We start from the raw sequence: 20,623 nt of genomic DNA on the forward strand, positions 1-20,623 counted from the left end.
TTTTCTCCAAACTCTTTAACCGATTGCTGTTACTTATTTGAAGGCAAATTGCAATACAATTATCATTGAATTGAGCACATCTCATCATCAAATGTACTTTTCCAAAGTACATATGCATCACTTTTCAGTACGCAAGTTATGAAGAAAGGAGAATAATGCCTGTTTCTTTCAAATCCTGCCTTATTCTCCATTAATGTTATAGTAGCTTACTATGATGAGAGTAATTGGACCATGACTTGGATTTCAGATGCTGCTATACAGAACTCTGCACCATGTAACACACCATGAGCAATGCAGCCACCTGTACGTTTTATCCGCAGAAGAAAATCAAGGGGCTTGTGAATGATGGAAATCTGAAATAAAGAGAGACAATGTTGGAAGTAAGTGGCAGTTCAAGCAGCAGCTGTGGAATGCAAAACAAAATTGAAGTTCCAGATTGATTATATTTCATCATAACTGGAAAAAGTTAGAAATCTGATAGATGTTCAGCAAGTGAAAAAGTGAAGGTAGAGAAAGATAAGTGTATTATAGAGTGGAAAACAGGAGAGGTTAAATTACAAAGGATTTAACTTGCAGGGTCAAAGGCAATGGTTAAAGGACAAGTAAGGAGGTAAACAATGTGTCACAGGAGGGTGAATGACCTTCAATGGATATAGCACTGTTCTATGGCTGTTTATTTCCTAAAAGCCTTAAGGTTATACTTTTTCTTCTTAATAATTGAGAAAACAACAGAAAATTGCCAATTACTTTGAAATAATATGTGCAGTAGTCACTAAAGTGGTACAATCATAATTTAAAATTAAATGCAGTTTTGAAGTGGCAGCGTTCAACGAGAGTGTTTAAGTTTTATTGTTGAGGTGTCGTCTCTAATATGACTTGTTGACAGCTGTCAGGGTAGTCAGTAGTCTTGCAGCGTTCAATCAAAAGCTGCATGCATTAACTTCCAGTCATGTTAATGTTCTGCACAAGATCAGCCAACCCTACAGATATTAAAGGTTTGACTTTTCATTCACCACCTTCCAGTGCAACAAGCTCCAAGAAAGTAATTGCCTCACAATCAATAGCTACCTTGAAATAAACACTGGTTTGTTACTGGTTGTGAGGAAAGATACTGAGCAAGAGTCTTTTCATGATAGATCAAGAAAAGAAATCAATTTTTCCAATGGTAAGTCAGGAGATTGCCTGTAATGAACTATCGCAACTGGATATTTAAATGGCAAAAAGTGTTCTTTCTCATCTCCATCTGGTTTTCAAGCCACTGAATTTTCAAGAAAACCTAAAATATCTTCCAGCTACAGAAATAAGTTTTAATGTGTAGTAAGCAACGCAACAATTCATCACCACACAACAAGTGTCCACACATAGCAAATTGATAATGACGAGATGATCTGTTTAAGCAATATTGATTGAGGAATGAATATTGACTATGACCTCAAGGAGAAGAGTTTTGCTCTTTTTTGAAATAATGCTATGAATCTTTTATGTTTAGCAGAGAGGGGAGATGGTGCCCTTGATTCAATAATTGATTTACAAAAAGGTGCCTCTGACAGTGCAACACTTTCACGGTACTACACTGGAACGGCAAGCATGGACTTTGCTCTCAGTTCTTTGATATGAGGCTTGGATCCAAACATTTCTGACTGAGAAAATAAGAAGATAAGAGGGTGAACTTTGACTGTTGACTGAAAAAAATTAGTTGACTCATTTTAAAGGTTTGGCTCGCTAACATACCCACAACATACCTGCACTGCAGTTCACCATCTGACAAGCAATATAACATCAGGCAGCTCGGAGGACAGGCCAGACAAGCAGGAAGATGGGTCCATTTGATCAGGGATGGAGACACAATCAGTCATGGAGGATAACAGTGGCACACACTATTTCTGCAAAGCCGAGAGATCAGTTCTGCAATCACTTGCTTTTGACAGGCTTTTGCCCGAAATGTCGATTTTCCTGCTCCTTGGATGCTGCCATACCTGCTGTGCTTTTCAAGCACCACACTCACAACTGCAATGCCTTGTCCCACTTAACAAAACAGAGAGCGAAATCTTACCAGACTCTGTGTAATGTGAGCTGTGGTGAGATGAGGGGTAAAATTGGATGACTTGCTTATCGAGGCCAATCTCGATGTTGAGATGATCTCGCCACATCTTGTTGTCTCTTCTCAAGCTGCAGAGTGAGACTCTCACTAGCTGGTGGTGAGCTCCCAATTGACAATCATATTGCTTCTGAGATGCCTTGCCACCTGTCCATCGCACCATGGATTGCAATCGTACCAAACCTGCCACATAATTGAGGCATGGAAACTAGAGCAGGGTCTTAGTAGATTCAACTCGCAGCTTGGCTGCAGGAGATCCATGTTGGCCAAGCAAAAATAGGAAAGCAAGGCACGATACATCAGCACTACCCCCATGTACCCTTCATGTACCTGCTTTCAAGAGACATCACCACTATCCTGGCATCTTCAAATGTGTGGGCATTGTGCTCTGCAAAGGCCAACCAGTCTAGGAGGGCACATTGGCAACAGGAGTGTGCAACTGCATTGGGTAAGGTCCTGCACAGAGAAAAGAACCCATTACATGGCTCTCCTCAATCTCTCAGTATGCATTCACTTGGTGCCACTGATATGCCCTCAGCACGGATGACTTGCCCTGTGATATCCTGCATTGGCATTTGACACAGTCAGATATGCAGAGGTAAAAACAATGACTGCAGATGCTGGAAACCAGATTCTGGATCAGTGGTGCTGGAAGAGCACAGCAATTCAGGCAGCATCCGACGAGCAGCAAAATCGACGTTTCGGGCAAAAGCCCTTCATCAGGAATAAAGGCAGAGAGCCTGAAGCATGGAGAGATAAGCTAGAGGAGGGTGGGGGTGGGGAGAAAGTAGCATAGAGTAAATAGGTGAGTGGGGGAGGAGATGAAGGTGATAGGTCAGGGAGGAGAGGGTGGAGTGGATAGTTGGAAAAGGAGCTGGGCAGGTCGGACAAGTCTGGACAAGTCAAGGGGACAGTGCGGAGCTAGAAGTTTGAAACTAGGATGAGGTGGGGGAAGGGGAAATGAGGAAGCTGTTGAAGTCCACATTGATGCCCTGGGGTTGAAGTGTTCCGAGGTGGAAGATGAGGCGTTCTTCCTCCAGGCGTCTGGTGGTGAGGGAGCGGCGGTGAAGGAGGCCCAGGACCTCCATGTCCTCGGCAGAGTGGGAGGGGGAGTTGAAATGTTGGGCCACGGGGCGGTTTGGTTGATTGGTGCGGGTGTCTCGAAGATGTTCCCTAAAGCTCTCTGCTAGGAGGCGCCCAGTCTCCCCAATGTAGAGGAGACTGCTTCGGGAGCAACGGATACAATAAATTATATTAGTGGATGTGCAGGTAAAACTTTGATGGATGTGGAAGGCTCCTTTAGGGCCTTGGATAGAGGTGAGGGAGGAGGTGGGGGCACAGGTTTTACGGTTCCTGCGGTGGCAGGGGAAAGTGCCAGGATGGGAGGGTGCGTCGTAGGGGGGCTTGGACCTGACCAGGTATTCACTTAGGGAACAGTCTTTGCGGAAGGTGGAAAGGGGTGGAGAGGGAAATATATCCCTCGTGGTGGGGTCTTTTTGGAGGTGGAGGAAATGTCGGCGGATGATTTGGTTTATGCGGAGGTTTGTAGGGTGGAAGGTGAGCACCAGGGGCGTTCGGCCCAACATTTCAACTCCCCCTCCCACTCTGCCGAGGACATGGAGGTCCTGGGCCTCCTTCACCGCCGCTCCCTCACCACCAGACGCCTGGAGGAAGAACGCCTCATCTTCCGCCTCGGAACACTTCAACCCCAGGGCATCAATGTGGACTTCAACAGCTTCCTCATTCCCCCTTCCCCCATCTCATCCTAGTTTCAAACTTCCAGCTCCGCACTGTCCCCTTGACTTGTCCGGACTTGTCCGACCTGCCTAGCTCCTTTTCCACCTATCCACTCCACCCTCTCCTCCCTGATCTATCACCTTCATCCCCTCCCCCACTCACCTATTGTACTCTATGCTACTTTCTCCCCACCCTCACCCTCCACTAGCTTATCTCTCCACGCTTCAGGCTCTCTGCCTTTATTCCTAATGAAGGGCTTTTGCCCGAAACGTCGATTTTGCTGCTCGTCGGATGCACAGTCAGATATGCAGACAGGTGGCCATGCTGTGCAGTGGTCCACTGTCAAGGGTGTGCATATATCATATGTCACTGAGCCACTCAGCCTAGCAGCTGTACCACATAGCCTAAGACTTTATACCAAATAGGTGGCATCTGCAGTAGGATGTGGAACATCTCTGAAAGTGTTAAAGACTCATCCACAATGAAGCCTATCAGTCGGGGAGATGGCAGTTCAGCCTCCAACAGCAGTCCTGGGCTTTATCCACGGTCATGCATTCAGCCGTTAGAATTGTGAAAGTTTCATGTTATCAGACAGAGAGGAATCATAAAATAGTCTTCATAGTTCAAGGAAAAGCAACTGGAGACATTTAAGTAGAAACTTTAAAACTTGAGATTGGTGTATAATTTATCTTTACTTGAGTCTGTGTCTCTAATTCTACATTTTGATGTTATGATGAGATTGTCTCTCTGCCTCTCTAATGTACTGATCTTGTCTCTTTATTAAGACTGCTCGTGTCTCTCTGCTTCCTTTTTCTTAAACATTCTATATGCTGAATGTCCTTGGATTCAGATCCCACTCACGGTCAGCCTGTATTTACATCTCGGTTATGACTATTAATTCATACTTATTTCCTCAATCTGTGTATTTAAATCGTGAGTGTATTGCAACTGCCACATTCATTCAGATAAAGTGGCTTTAATTCTGTTCTTTTAACATTATTCTCTATTCTGATCCTGTTTGATGCTTGCTTATGCATTTGTCTGTCTTCTATTGTGGCTTTCTACTTTTCAACTTTCTTTTATCATTAATTTAAACCCTCATCAATAGCTCCAGTAAATGCTCCTGTGAGGATATATGCAGTCTGCCAAATGTTCATAACTAATTTTTCCCACTCTTGTCTACCTACTTGCTAAAGTCTACTTTTACATTCACCTTAAAATCAAGGAACTGTCCCGAAGTGTTCTTCAGAAAATGGCCTTCAGTATTTTGAATATATTTGATCTGGCTAGCCTTCAATATAGTTCCTCTAACTCTTTAAAAAGTAACACCTTAATACATAAGCAGAAGTAGGTCATTTGGCCCATCCAGTCCGCTTTACTATTCAATGAGTTGACAACTGATCAGATAATCCTCAATTCCACTTTCCTGCTTTATCCCCATGCTTTTTGATTACAGACATATGCCTTTGCTTCCCTCTGCCATGTGCTCTAACGTTGCATCTCACTGATATGTGGAGTTTAATTACAAGCTGCAATAGTCTAAATCCAACCTGGTCATGCCTAAAATCAGAAGCTGTAGAATACCCTCTAGCGAAGTGATTTCCATTCCGGTGTTCACATTTTCACAAATGCAAAATAATACAATAAATTATCATCAGTTCTAAGAGCCATAAGGCGGCCATGAAGGGTATGTTTTAATGTAATTGATCTCATATGTTTACTGCAGTGAAAAAAATGCCCTACAGGTAGGAACTGCACATACACCAGCAGAGAGTGGGGGCAGACTTCCTGTTTCTATTCAATGTTTGGACTTCCTGTGTTTATCCAAATACCTTCAAGAGTTTCCATTTTATTCAGTAGGTCTAGCTGGTTGGCTTCTTATGTACATTAAAGGTGATGTCTCTGATAGAGAATCAAACAGTTAATCTTCTTTATTACCAAAGTCAAGCTCTGTCAAGTCAAATACTGTACTCATTGGATTATGTGCCATGTATCTTGCCCCTTTTTTCAAAGGTTTAACTTGAATCAAATGAGCTGCATTGCTCATTCTCCATACCTCACTCTGTGATCATGATACATCTTATCGAGTTCCAATTATTGCCAAGGGACATACTGGAATGTGATGGTCTCATCAACATTGAGGGAATTTGCATTGTTGGACGTACTACCTTTTTAAGGGTCATAGGGCTGTGTTTAACTCAATGTCACGTTTGCAACAGAGGCAGCATTAGGCAAAGTGAGTTGTGAACCAAACTGAAAAATAGCTGTACCATGATGACAATACTCTGCATGCTGCCTAAGCAAGCAGAGAGTGGAACACACATCCATCAGGGAGAAGACCTCTAGTCCTGTGTCAGTCATAGTTATTCTGGGACCTGACTTCTATCTCACAACAAAGTCATTGTTGGAATGATTCAATAGCATTACTGGTCTGGTCTTCTACAGTGTGAGAAGTTTGAATCTCATGAGCTGTAACTGCACGGGAATCCATGCACACTGGCAGTCTGCCACTGCTGGGCCATTGGTATCTACCAGATGGAAGTTTTCAGGAGGTCTCAATGAAATTGCATATTTGACAGTGCAGCATGATTATCTTTTCAGAAAATGCAGTATTAACACTTGTAAAAGCTTCCAATTATCTTATACACTCAAAATGGTGTGTAAAGTTAAGGATATTAAAAAACTTGGTAATCTTCTGAGATTTGCCTTTCACCTGGTTGGATCGGAACTTCATTAATGTGTTTGTGTTTCTCTTAACACTTACCTTGCTGCTAGTTGTGGAGTTGTATCATCTTACAGTAGAGTCATGGAGATGTACAGCATGGAAACAGACCCTTTGGTAAACTCGCCCACGTCGACCAGATATTCTAACCTAATCTAGTCCCAGTTGCCAGCATTTGACCCACATCCCTCCAAACCCTTCCTACTTAGAGCCATCCAGATGCCTTTTAAATGCTGCAGTCGTACCAGCCTCCACCACTTCCTCTGGCTGCTTGTTCGAGATAAGCACCGCCCTCCGTGTGAAAAAGTTGCTACTTAAGTCCCGTTTAATTCTTTCTCCTCTCACACTAAACCTATGCCCTCTAGCTTGGGACCCTTCCACCCTGGGAAAAGATCTTGTCTATTTACCCTATCCATGCCCCTCATGATTTTATAAACTTCTACAAGGTCAACCCTCAGCCTCCCACACTCCAGGGAAAACAACCCCAGCCTATTCAACCTCTCCCTATAGTGCAAACCCTCTGGCAACATCTTTGTAAATCTTTTCTGAACCCTTTCAAGTTTCACAACATCCTGGGAGACCAGAATCATGCACAATATTCCAAAAGTGATCTAACCAATGTCTTGTAGAGCCACAACATGACCTCCCAACTCCTGTACTCAATGCACTAACCAATAAAGGCAAGTGTACCAAACACCTTCACTGTCATATCTACCTGTGACTCCACATTCAAGGAATTATGAACCTGTACTCCAAGGTCTCTTTGTTCAGTAACATTCCCCAGGACCTTATCATTAAGTGCATAAGTCCTGCCCTGATTTGCCTTTCCATAATGCAACAACTCACATTTATCTAAATTAAACTCCATCTGCCATTCCTCAGCCCATTAACCCATCTGATCTTGGTCCCATTGTACTGTGAGATAACCTTCTTCACTGTCTATTACATCACCAATTTTGATGTCAACTTACTAATCATACTTTCTTTTTTCACATCCAAATCATTTATATAAATGACAAAAAGCAGTGGACCCAGTCATCCTTGTGACACTCTAGTGGTCACAGGCCTCCAATGTGAAAAGCACTGATTTAGCAGGTCATGTAGTAAATTGGTAGAGAGGACTTTAAATTAATTAGAGGGGAGAGTATTTGGGAGGGAGGAACAGTTAAAAGTACACTGACATGCTGACTATGAGATGAACACAGTAAGTGTACTTATATTGTAATTAAATAGGTTGACTATCAGTTTGTAAATCCTACCAATGTACACTATGGCATGCAATAAGAAGAGGGGAGACTACTTGTTATCTATTTGCAGAAAGACAATGGGAAGAAACCATTGCAGTTTTTTGTGCAACATAACCATGAACCAAAATAGAAATCCATAGCCAATAATCCCCTTTCAGGGTCAGGCATAAAGTGTAGAGAGATGTCCCAAGGGTGAGAAATGCACTATATAAATGCAAATTGTTTCTGTTACAAGCAAAAGCCCTCAATGCACAAATCCATTTCTTGTAAGAATTCAGCAGAGGTAGCGTTTTCATTCCCGCAATGCACCTACCATATTACTTAGACTCCAGTTTATATCTTTTTTCAAATCCTGAAGTATGGAGTGGATAATGTGCAGGGAGTCTAAAACTTTACTTACACCCTGATAGATATCCTTAAACTTCACACAAAAATGATGGCGAGGAAGTTAAAGTATATTTTGCATGATAGGACATCTTGAGATGGGCTGCCTGAGGCTGTGCATTTACGTTTAACTGGTGAAGTGTTTAAACAGTACATGAAATTGTCGTATATACTCTGAATGTCGTGTTCCTGACCTAATTGACTTTTTACATTTAAGTATTTAGCCTTTGCATTTTCTATCAGCAGGACTCTATTTCTTTGACAACTTAATAAATGCTGATTTTTTAAAAAGTTTTAAATAATATGCTTCACTGGATTTCTTAAATAAAACCAGGGAATGTAAAATACCAATTTTGGGAACGGTGGATAACACAAAATAAATATGTGTATTTTTGGAATAACAACTTAACACGAAAGAGTATTTTTTTAAAAAATGAGGGTCTGAGTAATATGTTACCTCCAGCCTTGGTAACTGCATTGTGGCATTTTCCTTCTTGCTGCATTCTTTTTGTCAAGTGAACAGACCTGAGTTTTACTGATTGAGTAAATGGAGGAGAAAGTGAGGACGACAGATGCTGGAGATTAGAGTCAAAAAGTGTGGTGCTAGAAAAACACAGCAGGTCAGGCAGCATCCAAGGAGCAGGACAGTTGATGTTTTAGGCATAAGCCCTTCATCAGGAATGTGAGGGGTGTGGTGGGGGAGGGGCTGAGAGATAAATGGGAGGGAATTGGGGCTGGTAGGCGAAGGTAGCTCGGAAGGCGATACGTAGATGCAAGTGGGGAATGATGATGATAGGTCAGAGCGGAGGGTGGAGTGGATAGATGGGAAGGAAGATGAACAGGTAGGACAGTTCAAGAGGGCGGTGCTGAGATGGAGGGTTGGATCTGGGATGAGGTGGGGGGAGGGAAGATGAGAAAACTGGGGAAAATCGACATTAATTCCGTGTGGTTGGAGGGTCCCAAGGCGGAAGATGAGGCGTTCTTCCTCCAGTCATCAAGTGGCTTGGTATTAGCGGTGGAAGAGGCCCAGGACTTGCATGTCCTTGGCAGAGTGTCTCTTGGCCGGATACATGGAACAGTCCATCTTCCACTGTTACACTGGCACTATTTCCCAACTTTTTCTCCACTACATTGATGACTGTATCGATGCCACCTCGCGCTCCCGAGAGGAGGTTAAACAGTTCATCAACTTCACAAACACCTTCCACCCTGACTCAAGTTCACCTGGACCATTTCAGACACCCCGTCCCCTTCCTGGCTCTCCATCTCCATTTCCAACAACTGACTTAACATTGACATCTACTTCAAACCCACTGACTCTCACAGCTACCTGGACTACACCTCCTCCCACCACTCCTCCTGTAAAAACGTCTAGTCCAGGTAGCCGTGGGAGTCAGTGGCTTTGAAGTAGATTTCAGTGTTGAGTCAGTTGTTGAAAATGGAGATGGAGAGCCAGGAAGGGGAGGGGGCTGTCTGAGATGGTCCAGGTGAACTTGAGTCAGGGTGGAAGGTGTTCGTGAAGTTGATGAACTGTTTAACCTCCTCTCGGGAGCGCGAGGTGGCACCGATACAGTCATCAATGTAGTGGAGAAAAAGTTGGGGAATAGTGCCAGTGTAACTGTGGAGGATGGCCTGTTCCATGTATCCTGGAAAAGCGCAGCAGGCAAGGCAGCATCCAAGGAGCAGGAGAATCGACGTTTCGGGCATAAGCCCTTCTTTCTCCTGCTCCTCGGATGCTGCCTGGCCTGCTGCGCTTTTCCAGCACCACACTTTTCAACTCTGGTCTCCAGCATCTGCAGTCCTCACTTTCTCCTGTTCCATGTATCCGACTAAGAGATAGGCATAGCTGGGGCCCATGGCTACCCCTTTGTCTGAAGGAAGTGGGAGAAAATGGGAGGACTGCCTGATGAAGGGCTTATGCCTGAAATGTTGATTCTTCTGGTCCTTAGATGCTGCCTGACTGGCTGTGCTTTTCTAGCACCACACTCTTTGACCCTGAACAAAGTGGGAGGATTCAAAGGAGAATTTGTTGAAGGTGAGGATCAGTTCAGCCAATCGAATGAGTGTGTTAGTGCAGGGGTACTGGTTTGGGTCGGTGGGAGAGGAAGAAACGGAGGGGTTGGAGGCCTTCATCATGGCAGATGGGCATGTACAGGGACTGGATGTCCATGGTAGATGCTCCAACAACAGGAGGAAATGTGTGTTATCAGCAGCCATTGGTGATTTTGGGGCTATTTCCCTCTATTTTAAGTGTGGTAGCCACTTCAATCTCAAACAGGTCCAATCAGAGACCTACTAGCTCAGCAGCGCCACCAGAGAGCAGTGGCCAATGCTGAGGCAGGCAAGGTCTCCTGTGCCCAACAGAATGTAGGCCAAGAAAATAATCTTTTTAAAAATACAGATTGGAGGTGATTCTCCTCTGAGAAAATCATTGGACTTATAAAACCACTTCTTCCTCCCCTGCAGGGATACCATTTGAAAGACATAGACAATTACTGGTGCCTTCTGCACAACAGCGGGTAAGGTTGGTGGTCAATCTGCTATTGCAAGTAACCCTGACTTGAGCTTTTATTTCTGGAGATTGTCAGATTCTGGTCCAGCTGATGTACATTCCCCAATTGTGGAACATTATCAGACAGCCATACCAACACAAATCACATGATGTTTTTAATGTTTTCTTGGTATGTAGGCATTACTGAGAAGGCCAGCATTTGTTGCCTGTCCTTTTTCGCTCTTGAAATGAGTGGCTTTCTCAGCTGTTTCAGAGGACAACAATACTAGACTATAAGACCATAAGATATAGGAGTGGAAGCAAGGCCATTCAGCCCATCGAGTCCACTCCGCCATTTAATCATGGCTGATGGGCGTTTCAACTCCACTTATCTGCACTCTCCCCTTAGTTCCTTGCGAGATCAAGAATTTATCAGTCTCAGCCTTGAAAACACCCAATGTCCCGGCCTCCACTGCGCTCCGTAGCAAAGAATTCCATAGGCCCACCACTCTCTGGCTGAAGAAATGTCTCCTCATTTCCATTCTAAATTAACCCCCTCTAATTCTAAGGCTGTGCCCACGTGTCCAATCTCCTCACCTAACGGAAACAACTTCCTAGCGTCCACCCTTTCTAAACCATACATTATCTTGTAAGTTTCTATTAGATATCCCGTCAAACTTCTAAACTCTCATGAATACAATCCCAGTATCCCCAGTTGTTCATCGTATGTTAGGCCTACCATTCCAGGGATCATCCATGTGAATCTCTGCTGAATATGCTCCAGTGCCAGTACGTCCTTCCTGAAGTGTGGGGCCCAAAGTTGGACACAGTATTCTAAATGGGGCCTAACTAGAGCTTTATAAAGTCTCAGTAGTACATCACTGCTTTTATATTCCAACCCTCTTGAGATAAATGACAACATTACATTTGCTTTCTTAATCATGGACTCAACTTGCAAATCAACCTTTAGAGAATCCTGGACTAGTACTCCCAGGTCCCTTTGTACTTTGGCTTTATGAATTTTCTTACTGTTTAAAAATAGTCCATTCCTGTATTCTTTTTCCAAAATGCAAGACCTTGCACTTGCTCACATTGAATTTCATCAGCCATATCCTGGACCACTCTCTTAATCTTTCTGCAGCCTCCCCACCTCCTCAGTACTACCTGCCTGTCCGCCTAACTTCGCCAGAATGCCCCCAGCCCTTTCATTCAGATCATTAATATATAAAGTGAACAGCTGCAGCCCCAACACCGAACCCTGAGGGACACCACTTGAAAAAGTGCCATTCTGAAAAAGAACCTTTTATCCCACTCTCTGCCTTCTGTCAGACAGCCAATTCTCAATTCAAACCTGTACCTCACCTCAAACACCATGGGCCCTCACCTCACTCAGCAGCCTCCCCTGAGACACCTTATCAAAGGCCTTTTGGAAGTCTAGATAGGTAACATCCACTGGGTTTCCCTGGTCTAACCTACTTGTTACCTCTTCAAAGAATTCTAACAGGTTTGTCAGGCACAACCTCCCCTTGTTAAATCCATGCTAACTTGTTCTAATCTGACCCTGCACTTGTAAGAATTTAGAAATTTCATCCTTAATGATGGATTCTAGAATTTTACCTACAACCGAGGTTAGGCTAATCGGCATATAACTTTCCATCTGTTGTCCTGATCCTTTCTTGAACAAGAGAGTTATAACAATGATTTTTCTGATCATCTGGGACTTTCCCTGACTCCAGTGATTTTTGAAAGATCACAGTCAGCGCCTCTGCTATTTCCTCAGTCACCTCCCTCAGATCTCTAGGATGTAGCCCATCGGGACCAGGAGACTTAACAATTTTTAGACCTTTTAGCTTTTTTAGCACTTACTCTTTTGTAATGGCTACCATACTCAACTCTGCCCCCTGACTTTCCTTAATTGTTGGGATATTACTCATGTCATCTACTGTGAAGATTGACACAAAGCACTCATTAAGTTCTTCAGCTATGTCCTTATCTCCCAGCACTAGCCTTCCAGCATCAATTTGGAGCGGGCCAATTTCCACTTTTGCCTTTCATTTGTTTCTTATGTATTGAAAGAAACTTTTGCTATCATTTCTAATATTACTGGCTAGCTTACCTTCATACTTGACCCTCTCCTTCCTTATTTCTCTCTTTGTTATCCTCTTTGTTTTTGTAGTCTTCCCAATCATCTGATTTTCCAGTGCTCTTGGCCACTTTATGGGCTCTCTCTTCTTTGAGACCTTTCCTTACTTGCTTTGTCAGCCATGGCTGTCTAACCCCTCCACAGATAATCTTTCTTTTCTTTGGGATGAGCCTCTTTGGGATGAATATTGTCATAAATATGGAATGACATGTTGGCCAGACCAAACAAAGATGGCAGATTTCTTTCCTCAAAAGACTTATTAAACTTAATGATTTCTACAACAATTATTGATGGGTTTAATGGTAACCACTACTGAGACTAGCTTTATATTCCATATCTATTCATGAAATATAAATCACACTAGCCACTGTGGTTAGATTTGAACTTGCATCCTTTGAACACTTTTGCTCGTCTATATGCTATTTAAATACATCACCACTGCACCATCCACTCCTTTCAATTTTACTACTATTCTCTAACTCAGCCTCATACCCTGCCCCCTAGTGGTTGGGAAGCTTCAGCTCAGGTAAAGAAATCAGAAATAGAACATCAGAAATGTGAACATCAATATGTACAGGGACACTGAGAACTGCCAAAAAAGTTAAGAAGGCCTAGGATACAGAAATCTTGTTAATTTTAATGCAGAAATTTATTACCTTTTTTGAATCTGTTTCCTGCTTACCAATCAGCCCTGTGCGAGGGGGTGGCAACAGCAGGGAATCTCCAGCCCAACATTCTTCACAGCAGTGTTTAGCAACCAGGAGAGGGGAAAAGAGACTGTGGGTGAAATCTTATAGGGGACTGAGTGACATGGGCAATGGAGAGATTTGCAGCAGAATCAGATGATTCCAACAAGGCCTATCCCAGTCAATCAACCAGAAATTGCTGCATAAACTCAGCAGGCCTGGCAGTATCTGTGGGATGAAAGTCGAATTAACGTCCAGTGACTCTCCATCAGAACTGATCACAGAGAGGAGAAAGTAATATTTTTGCTGAGTCCAAAGTTGGGGGAGGGTAGGGGGATGAAGGAAATGGAGAGGTGTGCAGATAGTAGAGATGGAGCCGAGAGAGAGAGAGAGAGAGAGAGAAATGCAAGGAGTAGGTAAACAGGTTTAGGATAGCAGGCCAGGACACATGTGACTGTGCTAAAAGGAACCCATGTTATAACAGGACCACATGTGGGATAGGTAAAAGAAAAGAAAGGATGGAATCGGTCTCTAAAGTTATTGAACTCGATATTGACTCTTAGAGACTGCAGTGTCCCCAAGTGGAAAATGAGATGTTGTTCTTTTAGCTCACACTGAGACTCGCTGGAACACTGCAGCAGGCCTGTGACAGAAATGCTGATCAGGGAACACGGCTGTGTGTTGAAGTGGTAGACAACTGGAATGCTCAGCGTCATTTTTGTGGATAGAGCATGGGCGATCTGCAAAGCGGTCACCCAGTTTGCGCTTCATTTCCTCAACACCCAGGAGACCACATTGTAAGCAGCAAATACGGTCGACTAGAACGAGGTGAAGTGCAGGTAAATCGCTGCTTCACCCTGGGAGATATGTCTGGGCACTTGTATGGTGAACAGGGAGGAGGTAAATAAGTGGTATAATCATCCAAAGCCTCTTCAAGCAACATTAAAGGAAGCAAGTGCCTTTATTGGTCAGTGCATTGAGTATAGGATTAGAGGGATCATGATGCGACTCTGCAGGACACTGATTCAGCCACATGTGGAATACTGCATTCAATCTGGTCTTCCTGCTGTGAAATTTGAGATGTTGTGAAATTTGAGAGGGTTCTGAAAATATTTACAAGGGTGTTGCCAGGGTTGAAAGGTTTGAGTACAGGGAGAGGCTGAAAGGCCGGGGCTACTTTCCCTGGAGCATTGGACACTGAGGAGACACCTTATAGAGGTTTATAAAATCATGACGAGTGTGAATAGGGTAAATAAACAATAACTTTTTCCTGGGATGGGGGACTCCAAAACTAGGTTTAGGTGAGAGGGGAAAGATTTGAATGGGACCTGAAGAGCAATTTTTTTTCACAGAGGGTGGAGCGTGTATGGAATGAGCTGACAGATGAAGTGGTGGAGCACAGTTACAACATTTAAAAGGCATGTGGATGGGTACATGAATTGGAAGGGTTTCGAGGGGTATGGGCTAAATGGTGGCAAGTGGGACTAGATCAAGTGAGGATGTCTGGTTGGCAAGGATGAGTTGGACCAAAGAGTCGGTTTCTTGTTGGAAAGCTCTATGAGCCTGACGTTGGTGGTGGGCATGTTGTTGGAGGGAATCCCGAGGGATAGGATTTACATGTATTTGGAAAGGAAAGGACTGATCAGGGTGAGTCAGCATGGCTTTGTGCATGGGAAATCAAGTCTCACAAACTTGGTGGTGGAGAGTTGCTTCTCAGACGAGAGGCCTGTGACCAGTGCAGTGCCATGAGGATCAGCTCTGGGTCCTCTATTTTTCATCATTTATATAAATTATTTGGATGTGAACAAAGGAGGTGTAGTTAGTAAGTGTGCAGATGACACCAAAATTGGAGGTGTAGTGGACAGCGAAGAAGGTTACCTCAGATTACAACAGGATCTTGAGCAGATGGGCCAATGGGCTGAGGAGTGACAGATGGAGTTAATTTAGATAAGTGTGAGGTGCTGCATTTTGGAAAAGCAAATCAGAGCAGGACTTTTACACTTAATGGTAAAGTCCTGGGGAGTGTTGCTGAACAAAAAGATCTTGAAAGTTCATAGCTCCTTGAAAGTAGAGTCGCAGGTGAATAGGATAGTGAAGGCAGCGTTTGGTATGCTATCCTTTATTGGTCAGAGCATTGAGTATAAGAGTTGGGAGGTCATGTTGCGGCTGTACAGGACATTGGTTAGGCCAATGTTGGAATATTGTGTGGAATTCTGGTCTCCTTCCTATCGTCAGGATGTTGTGAAACTTGAAAGGGTTCAGAAAAGATTTACAAGGATGTTGCTAGGGTTGGCAGATTTGAGCTATAGGAAGAGGCTGAATAGGCAGGGACTATTTTCCCTTGAGTGTCGGAGGCTGAGAGGTAAATAACAAAAAGTAGAGGATCCAGTACCAATCCTTGTGGCGCTCTACTAGTCACAGGCCTCCAGTCTGAAAACCACCCTCCAACACCACTCTCTGTCTTCTACCTTTGAGCCAGTTCTGTATCCAAATGGCTAGTTCTCCCTTTATTCCGCGAGATCTAACCTTGCTAATCAGTCTCCCATGGGGAACCTTGTCGAACGCCTTATTGAAGTCCATATAGATCACATCTACTGCTCTGCCCTCATCAATCCTCTTTGTTACTTCTGCAAAAAAATCAATCAAGTTTGTGAGACATGAAACCAAAAGAGAAAATGCTGGAAAATCTCAACAGGTCTGGCAGCATCTGTAAGGAGAGAAAACAGCTGACGTTTCAAGTCTAACTGACGCTTTGTCAAAGCTAAAAAAAGGGAGAAATAGGGCGGTATTTATACTGGGCTGAGAGAAGATGAGTCATGGCTCCAGAAGCAAAGGTAACAATAAAGAGGTGATAATGACAGTGCACAGAGAGATTATAGGGAGATTAGGACCTGGGAATGACCAAGGCTGAAGCCAGTGCTATGTGACAAAATATGTGGGGGATGGGTGTAGCAGAGGCAAAATGGAAAACAGGGGAGAAGGGTAGCAAAGGGGGAAGGGGAGAGGAAAAAGGTGATGAGAGAGTGGGGCGCGAGAGAAAGAGAGACAACCAAGAAATAAGAGGTACAGAACAGTGAAAAAAAATTTTAAAAAATAAATTAAATAAATGAAATAAAATTACAGAGCAGAATGAGAACATAGAACATAGAACAGTACAACACAGAAGAGGGCCTTCAGCCCATGATGTTGTGCCGACCATTGATCCTCATGTAAGGTAAACCTAATGTTCGAGCCTCTAATTTCTGTGACCATATGCATGTCCAGCAGTCTCTTAAATATACCCAATGACCTCGCTTCCACAACTGCTGCTGGCAACGCATTCCATGCTCTCACAACTCTTTGCGAAAAGAACCCGCCTCTGACATTCCCCTCTATACTTTACATAGCTTAAAACTATGACCCCTCATGTTAACAATTTCTGCCCTGGGAAAAAGTCTCTGGCTATCAATTCTATCTATGCCTCTCATTATCTTGTACACCTCAATTAGGTCCCCTCACTTCCTTCTTTTTTCCAATGAAAAAAATCCGAGCTCAGTCAACCTCTCTTCGTAAGATAAGCCCTCCAGTCCAGGCAGCATCCTGGTAAACCTCCTCTGAACCCTCTCCAAAGCATCCACATCTTTCCTATAATAGGGCGACCAGAACTGGACACAGTATTCCAAGTGCGGTCTAACCAAAGTTTTATAGAGCTGCAACAAGTTCTCATGGCTCTTAAACTCAATCCCCCTGTTAATGAAAGCCAAAACACCATATGCTTTCTTAACAACCCTGTCCATTTGGGTGGCCATTTTAAGGGATCTACGTACCTGCACATCAAGATCTCATTGTTCCTCCACACTGCCAAGAATCCTGTCTTTAATCCTGTACTCTGCTTTCAAATTCGACCTTCCAAAATGCATCACTTCGCATTTATCCAGTTTAACTCCACCTGCCACCTCTCAGCCCATCTCTGTATCCTGTCAATGTCACGCTGCAGCCTACAACAGTCCTCTATACTGTCAACGACACCTCCAACCTTTGTGTCGTCTGCAAACTTGCTGACCCATCCTTCAATCTCCTCATCCAAGTCATTAATAAAAATTACAAAGAGTAGAGGCCCAAGAACAGAGCCCTGTGGAACACCACTCACCACTGACTTCCAGGCAGAATACTTTCCTTCCACTACCACTCATTGTCTTCTGTTGACCAGCCCCAATTCTGTATCCAGACAGCTAAATTTCCCTGTATCCCATTCCTCCTGACCTTCTGAATGAGCCTACCATGGGGAACCTTATCAAATGCCTTGCTGAAGTCCATATACACCACATCCACCGCTCGACCCTCACCTACTTGTCTAGTAACATCCTCAAAGAACTCAATAAGATTTGTGAGGCATGACCTGCCCCTCACAAAGCCGTGCTGACTGCATTTAATCAAGCCATGCTCTTCCAGATGGTCATAAATCCTATCCTTCAGAATCCTTTCTAACAGCTTGCAGATGACAGACGTGAGACTGACTGGTCTGTAATTGCCGGGGATTTCCCTATTTCCTTTTTTGAAGAGAGGAATTACATTTGCCTCCCTCCAGTCGTCTGGTACGACTCCAGTGGAGAGCGAGGATGCAAAGATCTTTGCAAGCGGCGAAGCAATCACATTTCTCGCTTCCCAAAGCAGCCGAGGACAAATCTGGTCTGACCCTGGCGACTTGTCAATCTTAATGTTTGTCAATATTTTCAGCTCATCAGCTTCCTCAATCTCTATCCGTTCCAGCATGCTTATCTGTTCCTCAATGGTTTCATTCACTACAAGGTCCTTTTCTTTAGTAAAGACAGAAGCAAAAAACTCATTTAGGGCTTCCCCTACCTCCTCAGACTCTATACACAAATTCCCTATGCTATCCCTGATCGACTATACTCTCTCTTTGATCATTCTCTTATTCCTCACATACATGTAAAATGCCTTTGCATTCTCCCTAATCCTTTCTGCCAAGCCTTTCTCATGCCCCCTCCTGGCTCTCCTCAGACCATTTTTGAGCTCCTTCCTCGCCTGCCTGTAATCCTCTAGAGCTGAGCAAGACCCTTGCTTCCTCCACCTTACGTAAGCTGCCTTCTTTCTTTTGACGAGAAGCTCCTCCACTCTTGTCATCCAAGATTCCTTTATCTTACCCCTTCTTGCCTGTCTCAGAGGAACACATTTATGCATCACTCGCAACAACTGTTCCTTAAACAGTCTCCACATGTCTATAGTGCCCTTTCCATGGAACAATTGCTCCCAGTCCATGCTTCCCAACTCACGTCTGAGAGCATCATAATTTCCTTTTCCCCAATTAAATATCCTCCCATTGTGCCTGCTTCTCTCCTTCTCCATAGCTATGTAGAATGTGAGGCAGTTGTGGTCACTATCCCCAAAATGCTCTCCCACCACAAGATCTGACTCATTGCCTAGCACCAAATCCAAAATGGCCTCTCCCCTCGTCAAACTGTCAACGTACTGAGTTAGGAAACCCTCCTGAACACACCTTACAAAAACAGCTCCTTCCAAACCATCTGCTCGAAGGAGGTTCCAATCAATATTGGGAAAGTTAAAGTCACCCATTACAACTACCCTATTACAAGCACACTTTTCCAAAATCTGCTGACCTATGCTTTCTTCAATCTCCCAGCTGCTATTGGGGGGCCTGCAGTAAACCCCTATTGAGGTGACTGCTCCCTTACTGTTCCTAATTTCCACCCATACTGACTCAGTAGCCAGACCCTCCTCGATAATGGCAACTTCTGTAGCTGTGATACCCTCGTTGATAAGCAGTGCTACACCCCCTCCTCTTTTCCCCCCTCCCTGGTCTTTTAAAATGTTCTAAATCCTGGAACATCCAGCAACCATTCCTGCCCCTGAGAAACCCACGTCTCCGTTATGGCCACAACATCATAGCGCCAGGTACTGATCCATGCTCTAAGCTCATCACTTTTATTCCTGATACTCCTTGCATTAAAGAAAAGCAGAGGGGTCGAGATGGGATAATCATCTGCAGTTGTTGAATTCAATGTTGAGACCGGCAGGTTGTAACGTGCCGAGTCGGAAGATGAGATGCTGTTTCTCCAGTTTGTGTTGAGCTTCACTGGAACATCGCAGCAGGCCCAGGACAGACATGTGGGCACGGGAGCAGGATTGTGTGTTGAAGTGGCAAGCCACGGGAAGGTCCAGGACCTGATTGCGTACAGACCGAAGGTGCTCAGCAAAGCAATCACCTAGTCGGCTTTTTGTCTCTTCGATATAGAGGAGACCACATTGGGAGCAACGAATGCAATAGACCAAATTGAAAGAGGTACAAGTGAAACGCTGCTTAATCTGAAATGAGTGTTTGGGGCCTTGGATGGTGAGCATGGAAGAGGTAAAGGGGCAGGTGTTGCACCTTCTGCGATTGCATGGGAAGGTGCCGTGTGTGATGCGAGTGGTGTTAGGTGTGATGGGAAGGTGCCGTGTGTGATGGGAGAGATGTTAGGTGTGATGGGAAGGTGCCGTGTGTGCTGGGAGAGGTGTTAGGTGTGATGGGAAGGTGCCGTGTGTGATGGGAGAGATGTTAGGTGTGATGGGAAGGTGCCGTGTGTGCTGGGAGAAGTGTTAGGTGTGATGGAGGAGTGGACTAGGTTGTCCTGGAGGGAATGATCTCTGAGGAATGCAGACAGGGAGAGGGAAGGGAAGATGTGTTTAGTGGTGGCATCGTGTTGGAGTTGGCGAAAATGGCGGAGGATTATTCTTTGCATGTGAGACATGATCTCCCACGCACAAAGCCGTGTTGACTATCCCTAATCAGTCTTTGCCTTTCCAAATAAATGTACATCCTGTCCCTCAGGATTCCCTCCAACAACTTACCCACTACCGAGGCCAGGCTCACTGGTCTATAGTTCCCTGACTTGTCCTTACCACCTTTCTTAAACAATGGCACCACGTTAGCCAACCTCCAGTCTTCCGGCACCTCACCTGTGACTATCGATGATATAAATATTTCAGCAGGAGGCCCAGCAATCACTTCTCTAGCTTCCCATGGAGTTCTATGATACACCTGATCAGGTCCTGGGGATCTATCCACCTTTATGCGTTTCAAGACATCCAGCACTTCCTCCTCTGTAATATGGACA

Source organism: Chiloscyllium plagiosum, unplaced genomic scaffold, assembly GCF_037043375.1.
Source record: "Chiloscyllium plagiosum isolate Xiang-an unplaced genomic scaffold, Cpla_swu_hap1 HiC_scaffold_8, whole genome shotgun sequence".
NCBI classification, from domain to species: Eukaryota; Metazoa; Chordata; class Chondrichthyes; order Orectolobiformes; family Hemiscylliidae; genus Chiloscyllium; species Chiloscyllium plagiosum.